This window comes from Phyllostomus hastatus, unplaced genomic scaffold (genome assembly GCF_019186645.2).
Source record: "Phyllostomus hastatus isolate PE091 unplaced genomic scaffold, TTU_PhHast_1.1 phas_contig_1162, whole genome shotgun sequence".
Classification (NCBI taxonomy): domain Eukaryota; kingdom Metazoa; phylum Chordata; class Mammalia; order Chiroptera; family Phyllostomidae; genus Phyllostomus; species Phyllostomus hastatus.
The window spans coordinates 8,147,011-8,158,030 of record NW_025333537.1 but is presented as its reverse complement, the minus strand read 5'-3'; positions in this window follow the sequence as shown (position 1 = coordinate 8,158,030).

Sequence of the window (11,020 nt, the reverse complement as noted above, 5' to 3'; positions counted from 1 at the left end):
TGTGGTGGACCAAGGCCAGTACAAATACATCGAACATCTCAAGGCACCCCCAAGGCAGGAAGGGACCATTCGGTGTTTTTTTTTTTTTACCCATGTTTTCTCAGCACTCAGCACGTATTTAAGTTCCTTAAGAGCAAAGAGGGGGAAGACTTCACGGTGACCCAGAATCATGCAGTCACTGGCCGTCGCTGGAGGGGACCAGGGCACCAACCCTTTCTTCAAACAATTGGCAACTCACAGCAATGCGCAGGAAACCATCGGCCCTAGCCTTTCTTGTCCAGACCGTGTTTCAGGGAAAACAGACAGCTGGAACCCAGAGGGAAAACAACTTTTTTTTAAAGATTTTATTTATTTATTTTTAGAGAGGGAAGGGAGAGAGAAAGAGAGAGGGGGAGAGAGAGAGAGAGACATCAATGTGCAGTTGCTGGGGACCATGGCCTGCAAGCCAGGCATGTGCCCTGACTGGGAATCGAACCTGCGATACTTTGGTTCACAGCCCGAGCTCAATCCACTGAGCTACGCCCACCAGGGCGGGAAAACAACTTTTAATGGGAAAATGCTACTTAATATCGGTGGAAAGGGCGACAGATTAGAAACCACCGTTGGGCCACTGCTGACGAAATAAATGATTTAGGCAGAGATCACCGATGCATGCGACCATTCGATGAAATGCAGGTGGGGAACTCTGCCATCGAAGGGGGGCCGGCAGGCACCCGCCAGGTCGACCATCCCATCACAGCGAACACGGAGGGACAGCCGGACACGGCGGCACCGTTCACTAGGTGTCTCTGCCACATCGAAAGGAAAGGGGGAACGGGGCGGATAAAAAACAAAGGTTCCAGAGAAAATGTGTAGCCCAGGCAGCCTGCAGAGAAGGAGAACAGCAAAACCAGGAGACTGGAGGGCAGGAACGGGGACGGGTGGGCTCTCTTACAGCCACAAGGGCAAGTGAACCAAGAACCGAGCAAGAATCCGGTTAAGGGGTTACCAGTCACGAACCCAGGCCCATAGTCCCCTCCCGGTTACCCTGGCAACAAGCACCCCTGCTTACAGCAAAGCAAGTCAGTGATGACTAGAAGCAGGGCCACAGGTGGCTGGTGGCCAGCGGCCCAGGGGAGTTTGGGGGGAGTGTGGTGGACAGAACACGGACGAGACCACCGATGGGGAGAATCTGTGGTCTTTCTGGAGCCTGTTTGCTGTGCAGCCGCGGCGGCTCCGACCCGAGACTCCTCCTGCTGAGGCTGGTCACATCTGAGCAGACGAAATGCTGTCACTTCAGTTCTAGTTCTTGGCATCGGTGCCCGAGGTGAGCGCCAGAGCAGGGGAAGGAGGAGAAAGCTCTCCCTGTGGGTGCTGGCCTGCCTCCACCCAGAGGGGCCGGGGGCCTGGAGCGAAGGAGAGGCCAGACTCGGGGGTCCTAGTGACCCAGCCCAACCGAGAGGGCCAGCGGCACCCTGCATGCTCGCCCTGGATGGAGCACCTCAGAGCGGTACGGTCCCCTCGCTGCGGGGCGAGACTGGGACTCGCCAGGATGGCTTCTTACGTTCTGAGGACCAAGGCTTCACTGATGGAGCGGGAGGCCATCCCCGGGAGAAGGGGAAAGGCTCAGTTGTTGGGAGCGGGAGGTAGTTCTGGAAAAGAGATCCTTCCCTGAGGGTTGGCCATGGTGATGGCCAGGATCACGGGAGAACGAGAGCCAGCAGGTGACCACCGTGAGCTCTGACGGTGGGAGAGGCAACGCCGCCAAAGCCACAGGAGGCCTGGGGAAGCACGAAGGGGTGGGTCAGGCAGAACAGCAGCCCCTTCAAGGACGTCCGCGCCCTGAGCCTGCAACCTGCGCCTGTGTCACCTTATGTGGCAAAAGGGACTTCCCAGGTGTGATTAAGGGTCTCGAGAGGGGAGAGTACCCTGGATTTTTCAGGTGGACCCAATCTAATCACAGCGGCCCTTTCTGCACCTGCAATCGGAGAGGTCCAGCGGCTGCCGGCCAGGCGGAAGCGGAACCGTGAGCCAGGGGATGCGGGCGGCCTCTGGGAGCTGAGAGGGACCCCGGCAGACAGCTGTCCCCAGAACGGGGACCTTGGCCCTGCAATCTCACGGAACTGACTCCTCCAACAGCCTGGAAACCCAGAGCTTCCAGCTGGACTCGTGGGACCCATAGCAGTGCAACCAGACAGGCTGCCGGGCCCCCGACCTACAGAACTGTGAGGCAATGAACGTGCCTTGTTTGAAGCCACTAAATTGGTGGAGATGTGTTTTGGCAGTTACCGGCCTGGCAGTGTGTGTGTTGGCAGGGGCGGGGTAGCAGTGAGCAGCGTGGGGGGCTGGGCCTCTTGGGGAGTCACCTTCTCCTCCCTCCGCCCCCACCCCCCAGGCCCACAGCTGCTCCATGTCAGCCCCGCCTGTGTCCCGGGAAGGCAAGTCACAGGTGGAAGGGAAAACTGTTTCTCTCCTCTGCCCTCAGCTCTTCTGACACCAGACTGGGGGTGGGGCTGGCGCCCACACTGACCGATTCTCCAGGTTCAACGGTTTGTTAGGATGGCTCACAGGCCGCAGAAAAACAGTGTACTTACTAGATTACTGGCTCATCATAAGGGGCTATAACTCGGGTGGGGTGTTCACAAGGGGAGGGAATCCCAGGGGGAGGGTGGGGGGGGGCGAGTTCTTTGCTTTCCATAACTTCCCCCTTGCTTCCTCCACTCCTACTGTTAAAGGAAAATATTAGTTTTCTAACAAGTTCATGTTACTTGGGGCAGGCCCACCCCCTTGCATCGGGCGGTTCCGGGCTCACGGTCAGCGTCCCAGGCCCGCCCAGGGTGCAGGTGCAATCTGGGGGCCAGGGCGCCGTCCGCGCGGAGCTATGTCTGACGTCACACCCTCTTCCTTCGTTCCGGGTCCTTCTCCCTGCATCTTGCTCCTTCTTTCTTTTTTTTTTTTTTTTAATAAATATTTTATTCTAGTTTGCCGTTGTCCCCATTTCCCCCCCTTTGCTCTCCTCCACCCACCGCCCCTCCCCCGCTCCCACAGCCGAGCCCCAGCCTGCCGTCCGCGTCCGTGGGTCATTCATACCTGTTCCTCGACCAGCCCCTTCCCCTTCCTTCCGCCCACATCCCCCGCCCGCCTCCCCTCGGGTCGCTGCCGGTCTGTTCCTCGGTTCCATGCCTCTGGTTCTGTTCTGCTTGTTGCTTCTGCTCTTTGGGTTCTTTTTGGAGGTGAGATCACAGGGTGTTTGTCTCGCCGCCTGACTTACTGCAGCCTTGGCTTTGACTGCCATCTGGTGGTCAGGGAGGGAATGACATTAGCCTGAGCAGGAAGCAGGCCAGTCCTGGAGAAGGGTGAGGGAGGCTTCCAGCCCCTGCAGCGGGGTCGGGGGAGGGGGCCTCCTTCCGAACCGCCCTCCACGCCAGCAGGCGTCATGGAACAGCTTGCTCGTTCCACGCGGTGTTCACGACTGCTCACTAGCAGCAGTGAAGGAAAAGCCGGCCGGTGGCTCTAGAACAACTTCGGTGGGTTTTTTTTGTTTTTGTTTTTGTTTTTTCCATGCGGCTTCCCACAAGCCTAGGGACACAGGACAGATGCTCCTGAATGAAGCCACTGCGGTATTTCTGAAGTCATCCTGTGCCATGTATTTTAGAAACAGCTCTTCTCCATTGACCTCGCATCCGACCATGAGGGATTCGAGTCTTTGAGTTGCGGAGATATTCCCACTCGTGAGTAGGAATCCTCTCTTCACATGTTCAAGCTGAAGGTCCTCAAAAATAAACGGAGCCGTGTTCATGGGTTGGGAGAGCCTTAGTAGGAGGAGGGCAATACTACGCAAAGCGATAGACAGATTCAGTGCAATTCTTATCGAAGCCCCAGTGGTATTTGTTATAGAAATGGGGGGAAAATCGTCCTAAAATTCATATGGAATATCAAGGGACCAGAATAGAGGCAACAACCTTTAAAAGGAGGAACACAGTGGGAGGACTCACATTTCCCAGTTTCAAAACATGGCACAAAGCTACAGTAATCGAAACAGTTTGACGCTTGCGTAAGTATAGACAGAGAGACCAATAGAATTGAGAGCCCAGAAATAAGGCCTCACGTCTACGGTCCATCGATTTTCAACAAGGACACCAAGATCATGCAGTGGTGAGGGGATGGTCTTTTCAGGAAACGACGCCAAGAAATTCGATAGCCACACGCAGAGGATGAAGTTAGGCCCTTACCTTACACCATATACAGAAATTAACTCAAAAATTGATCAGAGATCTAAATGTTAAGAGCTAAAACCATAAGACTATTCGAAGAAAACTTGGAGGAGAAACCTTCATGGCCTTGTAGTTAGCACTGGTTTCTTAAATGTGAGGCCAAGAGCACAAGCAATTACAGCAACAAAACGGATACATTGGGCTTCATTAGGATTGAGAACATCTTTGTATCAGAAAAGACTGCCAAGCCCTGGCTGGTGTGGCTCTGTTGATTGGAGCATCATCCAAAACGCTGAAGGTTCAATTCCAGGGTTAGGTCACAAACCTAGGTGACAGGTTCGATCCCCAGTCAGGGCACACATGGGAGGCAATCAATCTCTCCCTCTCCCTCTCTCTCTTTCTCTCTCATTAATAAAAATATTATTTAAAACAAAATGAACACTGCCAAGAGAGTGAAAAGACAACCCACGGAATGGGAGAAAACGTTTGCAAATTTGATAAGGGTTTAAAATCCAGAAAATATTTAGAAACTCCAACAACTCAACCACAAAAAAAGCCAAAACCCCCATTTTAAAATGGGCAAAGGACTTGAATAGACACTTCTCCAAAGGAGATCTACGAATGGCCAATACACCCATGAAAAAAAATTCACAACATCACTAGTCATTAGAAAAATGCAAATCGAAACAACACTAAGATACCCCTTCAGCCTCATTGGCACGGCTATAATTTTTTTAAAAATCAGAGAGGATGTGAAGAAACTGGAACGCGTGTGCACTGCTGCTGGGGCTGTAAATTGGTGCAGCCGCTATGAAAACAGTTGGCAGCTCCTCAAAAAGTTCCACCTAGAATTTCCGTATGACTCAGCAGTCCCGCTGCGAGGTAAGTACGCCAGAGAACTGGAAACAGACACTGGGACAGATACTCACAGAGAAATGTTCACAGCAGCCCCATTCGCAGGAGCCAAAAGGTGGAAACAACCCCCATGCCCACTAACAGATGATGGACAAACTGTGGTGTATTCATATAATGGAATATTACTCAGCCGTGAAAAGAGATGAAGGGTTGATACATTCTACAACACGGATGGACCTTGAAAACACTATGCTAAGTAAAAAAAAAAAAAAAAGCCAGACACAAAAGGACAAATATTGTATGTTTTCACCTATATAAAACATATAAAACAGGCATATTCAGAGACACGAAGTAGAGGTTACCAGGGGCTGAGGGAGGGTGGGAAAACAATGGAGAGTTATGGCTTAGTGAGTACAGAATTTATGCCTGGGATGATGAAAACGTTTTGCAAAGAAGATGTGACAGTTACATAGTATTGTGAAGGTAATCAAAAGTAGCAATTATATGCTTAAAAATGGTTAAAATGACAAATCTTACATGTATTTTACCACAATAAAAAAAATAAAAGTAGCCCTGGCTGGTGTGGCTCAGTGGATTGAGTGTGGGCCTGTGAACCAAAGGGTCGCTGGTTCGATTCCCAGTCTGGACACATGCCTGGGTTGCGGGCCAGGTCCCCAGTAGAGGGCGCTTAAGAGGCAACCACACACTGATGTTTCCGTCTCTTCCTCCCTCCCTTCCCCGTCTCTAAAAATAAATAAATAAAATCTTAAAAAATAATAAAAGTAAATAAACGGCACTGGGAAAAGACCCCTTTAGTGAATCCACGTAAAACGGGAACTGGAATTGTCATAATAAGCGGGGGCGAGAGGACAGGCTTAGCTGCAGAGCTGACTGGAAACAGTAATAAGAATTATGAAAATAAAGCCCTGGCTGGTGTAGCTCAGTGGACTGAGCACGGGCTGGGAACCAAAGTGTCCCAGGTTCGATTCCCAGCCAGGGTACATTCCTGGGTTGCAGGCCACGGCCCCCAGCAACTGCACATTGATGTTTCTCTCTCTCTATCTCCCTCCCTTCCCTCTCTAAAAAATAAATAAATAAAATATTAAAAAAAGAATTATGAAAATAAGCTTATTGGATGTGACATTGTACCACGTCTTTCATTACATTCTAATTACTAACTCTCAAGACAGACAAAATCAGGTCTTCTTTTCCTCATTCAACGAAATTATATCCCCTCACTTAGAAACCCCCAGAGCTGAGCATGCACACAGCTCCAAGTGTGTGGCCTGGAGGGGTGGATGCATACAGGATTTGTTTCCAATGGCCAGTTCACCGGAGAGGGCGTTTGCAGCTGGAGGCCGCGGCGTCTCTAAGGTTGTAACTATAGGAAAACTAAAGGTGCCCTGGACTCCCGAACAGTCACCTTAGCGCCGTCGACAGTCGACGAGACCAGCTCCACAATTTGCAGAGACCAGTGTGAAATGAAAATGCAAGACCCCTGGTTCAACAGCCAATCAGAGGGTCAGGGCTATGACGTCAGAGCATTAAACCAAGCGCATTTCTGAGCCGGGGGCCCCATGAAGCTGGCCCCGGCGGTAGCTGAGAGTGCACGAGCGCTGAGCAGTAGCTGAAAATCTCGGACTGGGCATTCGGAGGCGCAGAAGACGGAGGAGGCGCCAGGTGGGGGGCCCCAAGGCGCCCGTGGAATTAGTGTAGCCCACGCAGACATTGTCACGGACTGAGCCATCAGCCACTCCCAGTTCTTTCATCCTCTGCTTTCTCACTGCTAAAAATCGCCACTCTCCCAGCCTCCACGCTGACCATTGGGACTTGGCGGGACGGGAGGGGGAGTCTGCTGGGCTCTTCAGAACGCTTTCGTGTTCCTGACAAAAGGGACAGCCTCGGTTGGCCACCCCCACCACCAGGTCTCCCTTACTTTGCCTCAAACAGTCTATCAAAACCCCCTCACTTAGCAAGGACAAGGGACAAGCATGCACACCCAAAGCCAACACACTAAGAATGACAATACACAAAAGTACAAGCACCAGTCCTCCGTGACATGCTGAGACAACAGGCCCGCCTACGTCCAGACGTCTTGTTACTTGAGAAGATATCCCCCAACTGAGCTGGGTAGCCAACACCCTTCCCCACCCTCACAAACGGTGGGAATCCGGGCCTGTCACTTACCTGTTCATCAAAGCCACACTCCAGCCCATGTTTGTAGCAGCACTAACGCCCAGTAGTCAAGAGGCAGAAACAACCCAAGCATTCACGGGCAGACGAATGGCTAAAGAGAAGGCAGTATGGCCATGTGGTGGAATATTACACAGCCTGGAAAAGGGAGGGCCTTCTGACACAGGCTACATCGTGGATAAAACTTGCAGACATTATGCTAAGTGAAAAAAAGCCAGTCACAAAAAGACAAAAACTGTATGATTCCATTTATATGAAGTCTGTAGAGCAGCCGAAATCACAGAGATGAAGAGCAGAGTGGGGGAGGCCAGGGGATGGGGGGAATGGGAAGTTAGGGATTGATGGACACAGAGTGTCCGTTTTGCAAGGAGAAAAAGTCCCGGAGATTGGTTGCACAGCAGGGGGAGCATACTTAACACTACTGAACTGTACATTTAGAAAGAGTCACAATGGTAACTTGGACGTTATGTGTTTTTACCACAACAAAAATAAATTTAAAATAAAAATGAATTACCTGGAAATTGCTCCAGCATTAGATCAAAACAGCCAGCAGGGGGCGCTGCATGCCCACTCCCATGTCGGTTCCATGGTGGTTTGTAGAGAGGGAAAAAAGCACTAGGGTCCTGGAGAAACTTAGAGCTCCTCTCTCCTCCATCCTCCCACCCTCTTTCCCAGATGGACCCGCTCTGCATTAGCCCCAGGCTGCTCAGCACTCCCGGGACATCCCTGCCCCACCCCACTTTGAGCCCGTCTTCCCTCTGGGGCGCTCCCCTCTGTGCTGGAGACGCCGCAGTCCGGATGTGGTGAGCCATCCCTGCCCGGGAGTCCTCAGGCCTCCAGGCTGCCCAGGCGCTGGAGAAGAGCGAGAGGCGGCAAGGACTCACTGGCCCCAGGTTATCCAAAGATGAGGGGAGGTCCCCACAGAAACAGGCCACAGATCTCCTATCCCAGGGGCAAGACTTGAAGGTCAAGCAGGTCTGGGATTTGCCGGCTCCGCTGCTCACTGGTGATGTCATAACCTCCCTGGGCCTCAGTTTCCCCATGGGTAAAATCTGTGGTCATGCCTGGGAGGACTGAAAGAGCTGAATAAAATCCCTGAGGCCCAGAAAGCACTCAATGAACGGGCTGGTTACCGTTCCACACCCACGCCGGACGCCGGCCTGGTCTCCTGCCATCTCCCAGTGGGTTTCTGCAGCAAAGCATCAACTCCCCACTTCACACTTTCTCTGAAGAAACCTCTCTCCCGAAGACACCGCACCGCGACCTTCTGGCCGCGGGGTCATGACCGGACGAAGTAGGGCTCACAGGCCTGCAAGTCGCAGAAACCCAGTCAAACCACCTTCCAGGAAACGTAAGTGTCTCCTGGAACCCAAGAAAAAATTGAACAGCACATTTCTCCGAAGAGCAGACCAGGATATGGGCTCTTCGGGGAACCCTGAACACCCGCCTCCCCTCCCCTCCCCATCTGCTGCCCCACCCCCACCGCCAGCCTGCTTGCTGGGCCCCCTCCACACCCACCATCTCCCGGGCAGGCACCCGCACGGACTCCCTCCCGCCTGCCCACAGATCTCACGGCCAGTCCTAGAACAGGCTGCCTCCGGGCCTTTGCACTTGCCAGGCCCTCTGCTGGGGCCACTCTTCCCTGGGCCTCCCCGTGGTTCCCTAACTCCCTCCCGCAAGTCTTGGCTCAGCTGCCACCCCAGGGGCACCCTCCTTGACCAACTGGTTACACATCGCAACCCTCCCCCCTCCCAGCATGCTCCAGTCCCCTCCCTGTTTGCTCGCTCTTCCTTTTCACTTTGGTTCACATGCAAAAAAAAAAAAAAAAAAAGGGAGGGGGTTAATCATAATCCTTGGTTCCTAACCCACTCACATCAGCTTTCAATGATTAATTTTAATAATAACCTGTGAAACCAGCACCCCCCCCAAAAAAAGCCCCAGAGTCTTGACAATAATCTACATCTAACCGTATACATGGTTCCCCCACCCAGCATCATATCCTTCCCACCATAAACCTCACCCTGAACCCCATACTTACTCTTTTTAGAGTTCCTCTGTGTGTATAATTTTAATTGTGTTTAGCTTTATATAAAAGGTAGCATGTTCGTGGAATGGGACAATTTTCGCTGGTTCTTCTATTTCGGAGATCTGTCCACACAGCGTGATGTGTGGCTGTGATTCCTTCCTTTTGACGGCCGTGTAGTATTCCATCGCGGGAACTCGTTCGTCTGCTCTCCCACACCGGGAACAGAGCCCCTGTGAATACCCATCCATGTGACTCCGGGGTCCGTACTCCAGGGAGAATTGCTGGGCCATGGGGTGTGTGCATGTGCCCGGCCTTAGCCAGACCAAGTTCTAACAGGTGGCCCCAACTTACCTCCCACCAGCCAGTTCTGCTGCCTGCGCCCCTCCAGAGTGCTTACATGTTATGACATAATATGTATGCTACTCATGTACTTGTGTGTTTACTCTCTGTCCCCCACCCACACACACATATAAACACGTGGGGTCAGCACCGGGGGGAGGGGCAGAAATTTTAGACTTTTGTGCGCTGCTGTATCCCCAGCACCTAGATTGGTACCTGGCACGTAGTAGATGCTCAATAAAGACCTTCTGACTGCATGAACAAGGCGATGGCCCAATACAAGACCTGAGAGCTCACGCTTGCAGTACTGGCCCAGTTCCCTGGAGATGAGCCAAGTCAGCCCCCCCTCAGTTTCAGTCCTCCCTTGCTTGCCCCCAGTCCAGGGAAGGGGCCGTCGGCCAACACCCACCGATGCCTAGAGAGTCCCAGGCCGACTGGGCCGAGTTTCTGAACATGAGGCTTCCCTTTCAGTAATTCCCCACGGCTCCTGGGAAAGTCTCCCAGACCCACGCTGGGGTGTGTGAGGCCCGACACGGCGGCCCCGCCCACTCTGTCTTGCTCCGCCCTCGCTCCCGCTCTGTCTCGGCGGCCCCTGCGGCCTCCTCTCCGCTGCTCCAAGTAAACAAGCTCTTTCCCACCTCCGGGCCTCGGCCCCGCCCTGTTCCCTCCGCTCAGCCTCTGCTGGGCCGTCTCGGGGAGTCGCTGAAATGTCACCCCCCGGGCGTCTTTTTCGAGGGATGTAATACATACGCGTACATCCAAGTTTTTAAAACACAGTTCATGACGGGACGTGTCTGTTCCATTGGCGTCCCCACGGGTGTCTGAGCCCTCCCCCACCCCAGCAGCGTGCCGGCCCCCGCGTGGTCGCCCTTTGCCGCTGCACCGGATCCTCAGCCGGATGCCACTCACCAGCCGGCCGCTGAACACACACAGAGGCGGGGCGATGCTGTGGAAGGTGCACAAGGGGTTTGGGGTTCAAATCCCAGCCCTGCCACTTACTCCTTGGAGGAACTTGGGCAAGCCACTTAACCCCTTTCAGCTTCAGGGGTTTTTTCCATCTGTAAAACGAGGACACTACGACCTACCTTGTGGGGCAGGTGTGAAGAGTAGTGAGTCTTAGGTACCCGGCTCAGATAGGCACTGAGGACACGACAAACATCATGTAGTGAGCACCAGCCACACTGTCCCCGATGACTATGACACAGTCCCTGATCTCAGGGGCATCTCACTCTAGCAGGGATGGCACTGAAGTGGCGAATTGTGATACACGGTGCCACAAAGGTATGAGCAAAGGCTCACAGAGGAAGACGGAATGAGTTCAGGGAAGGCTTCCCAGAGGAGGCGGCATTTAGTCAGACCTTAGATGACATTATACAGTCTGGTTCTTGGATTCTTTCCAGCTTGTGGCTAAATT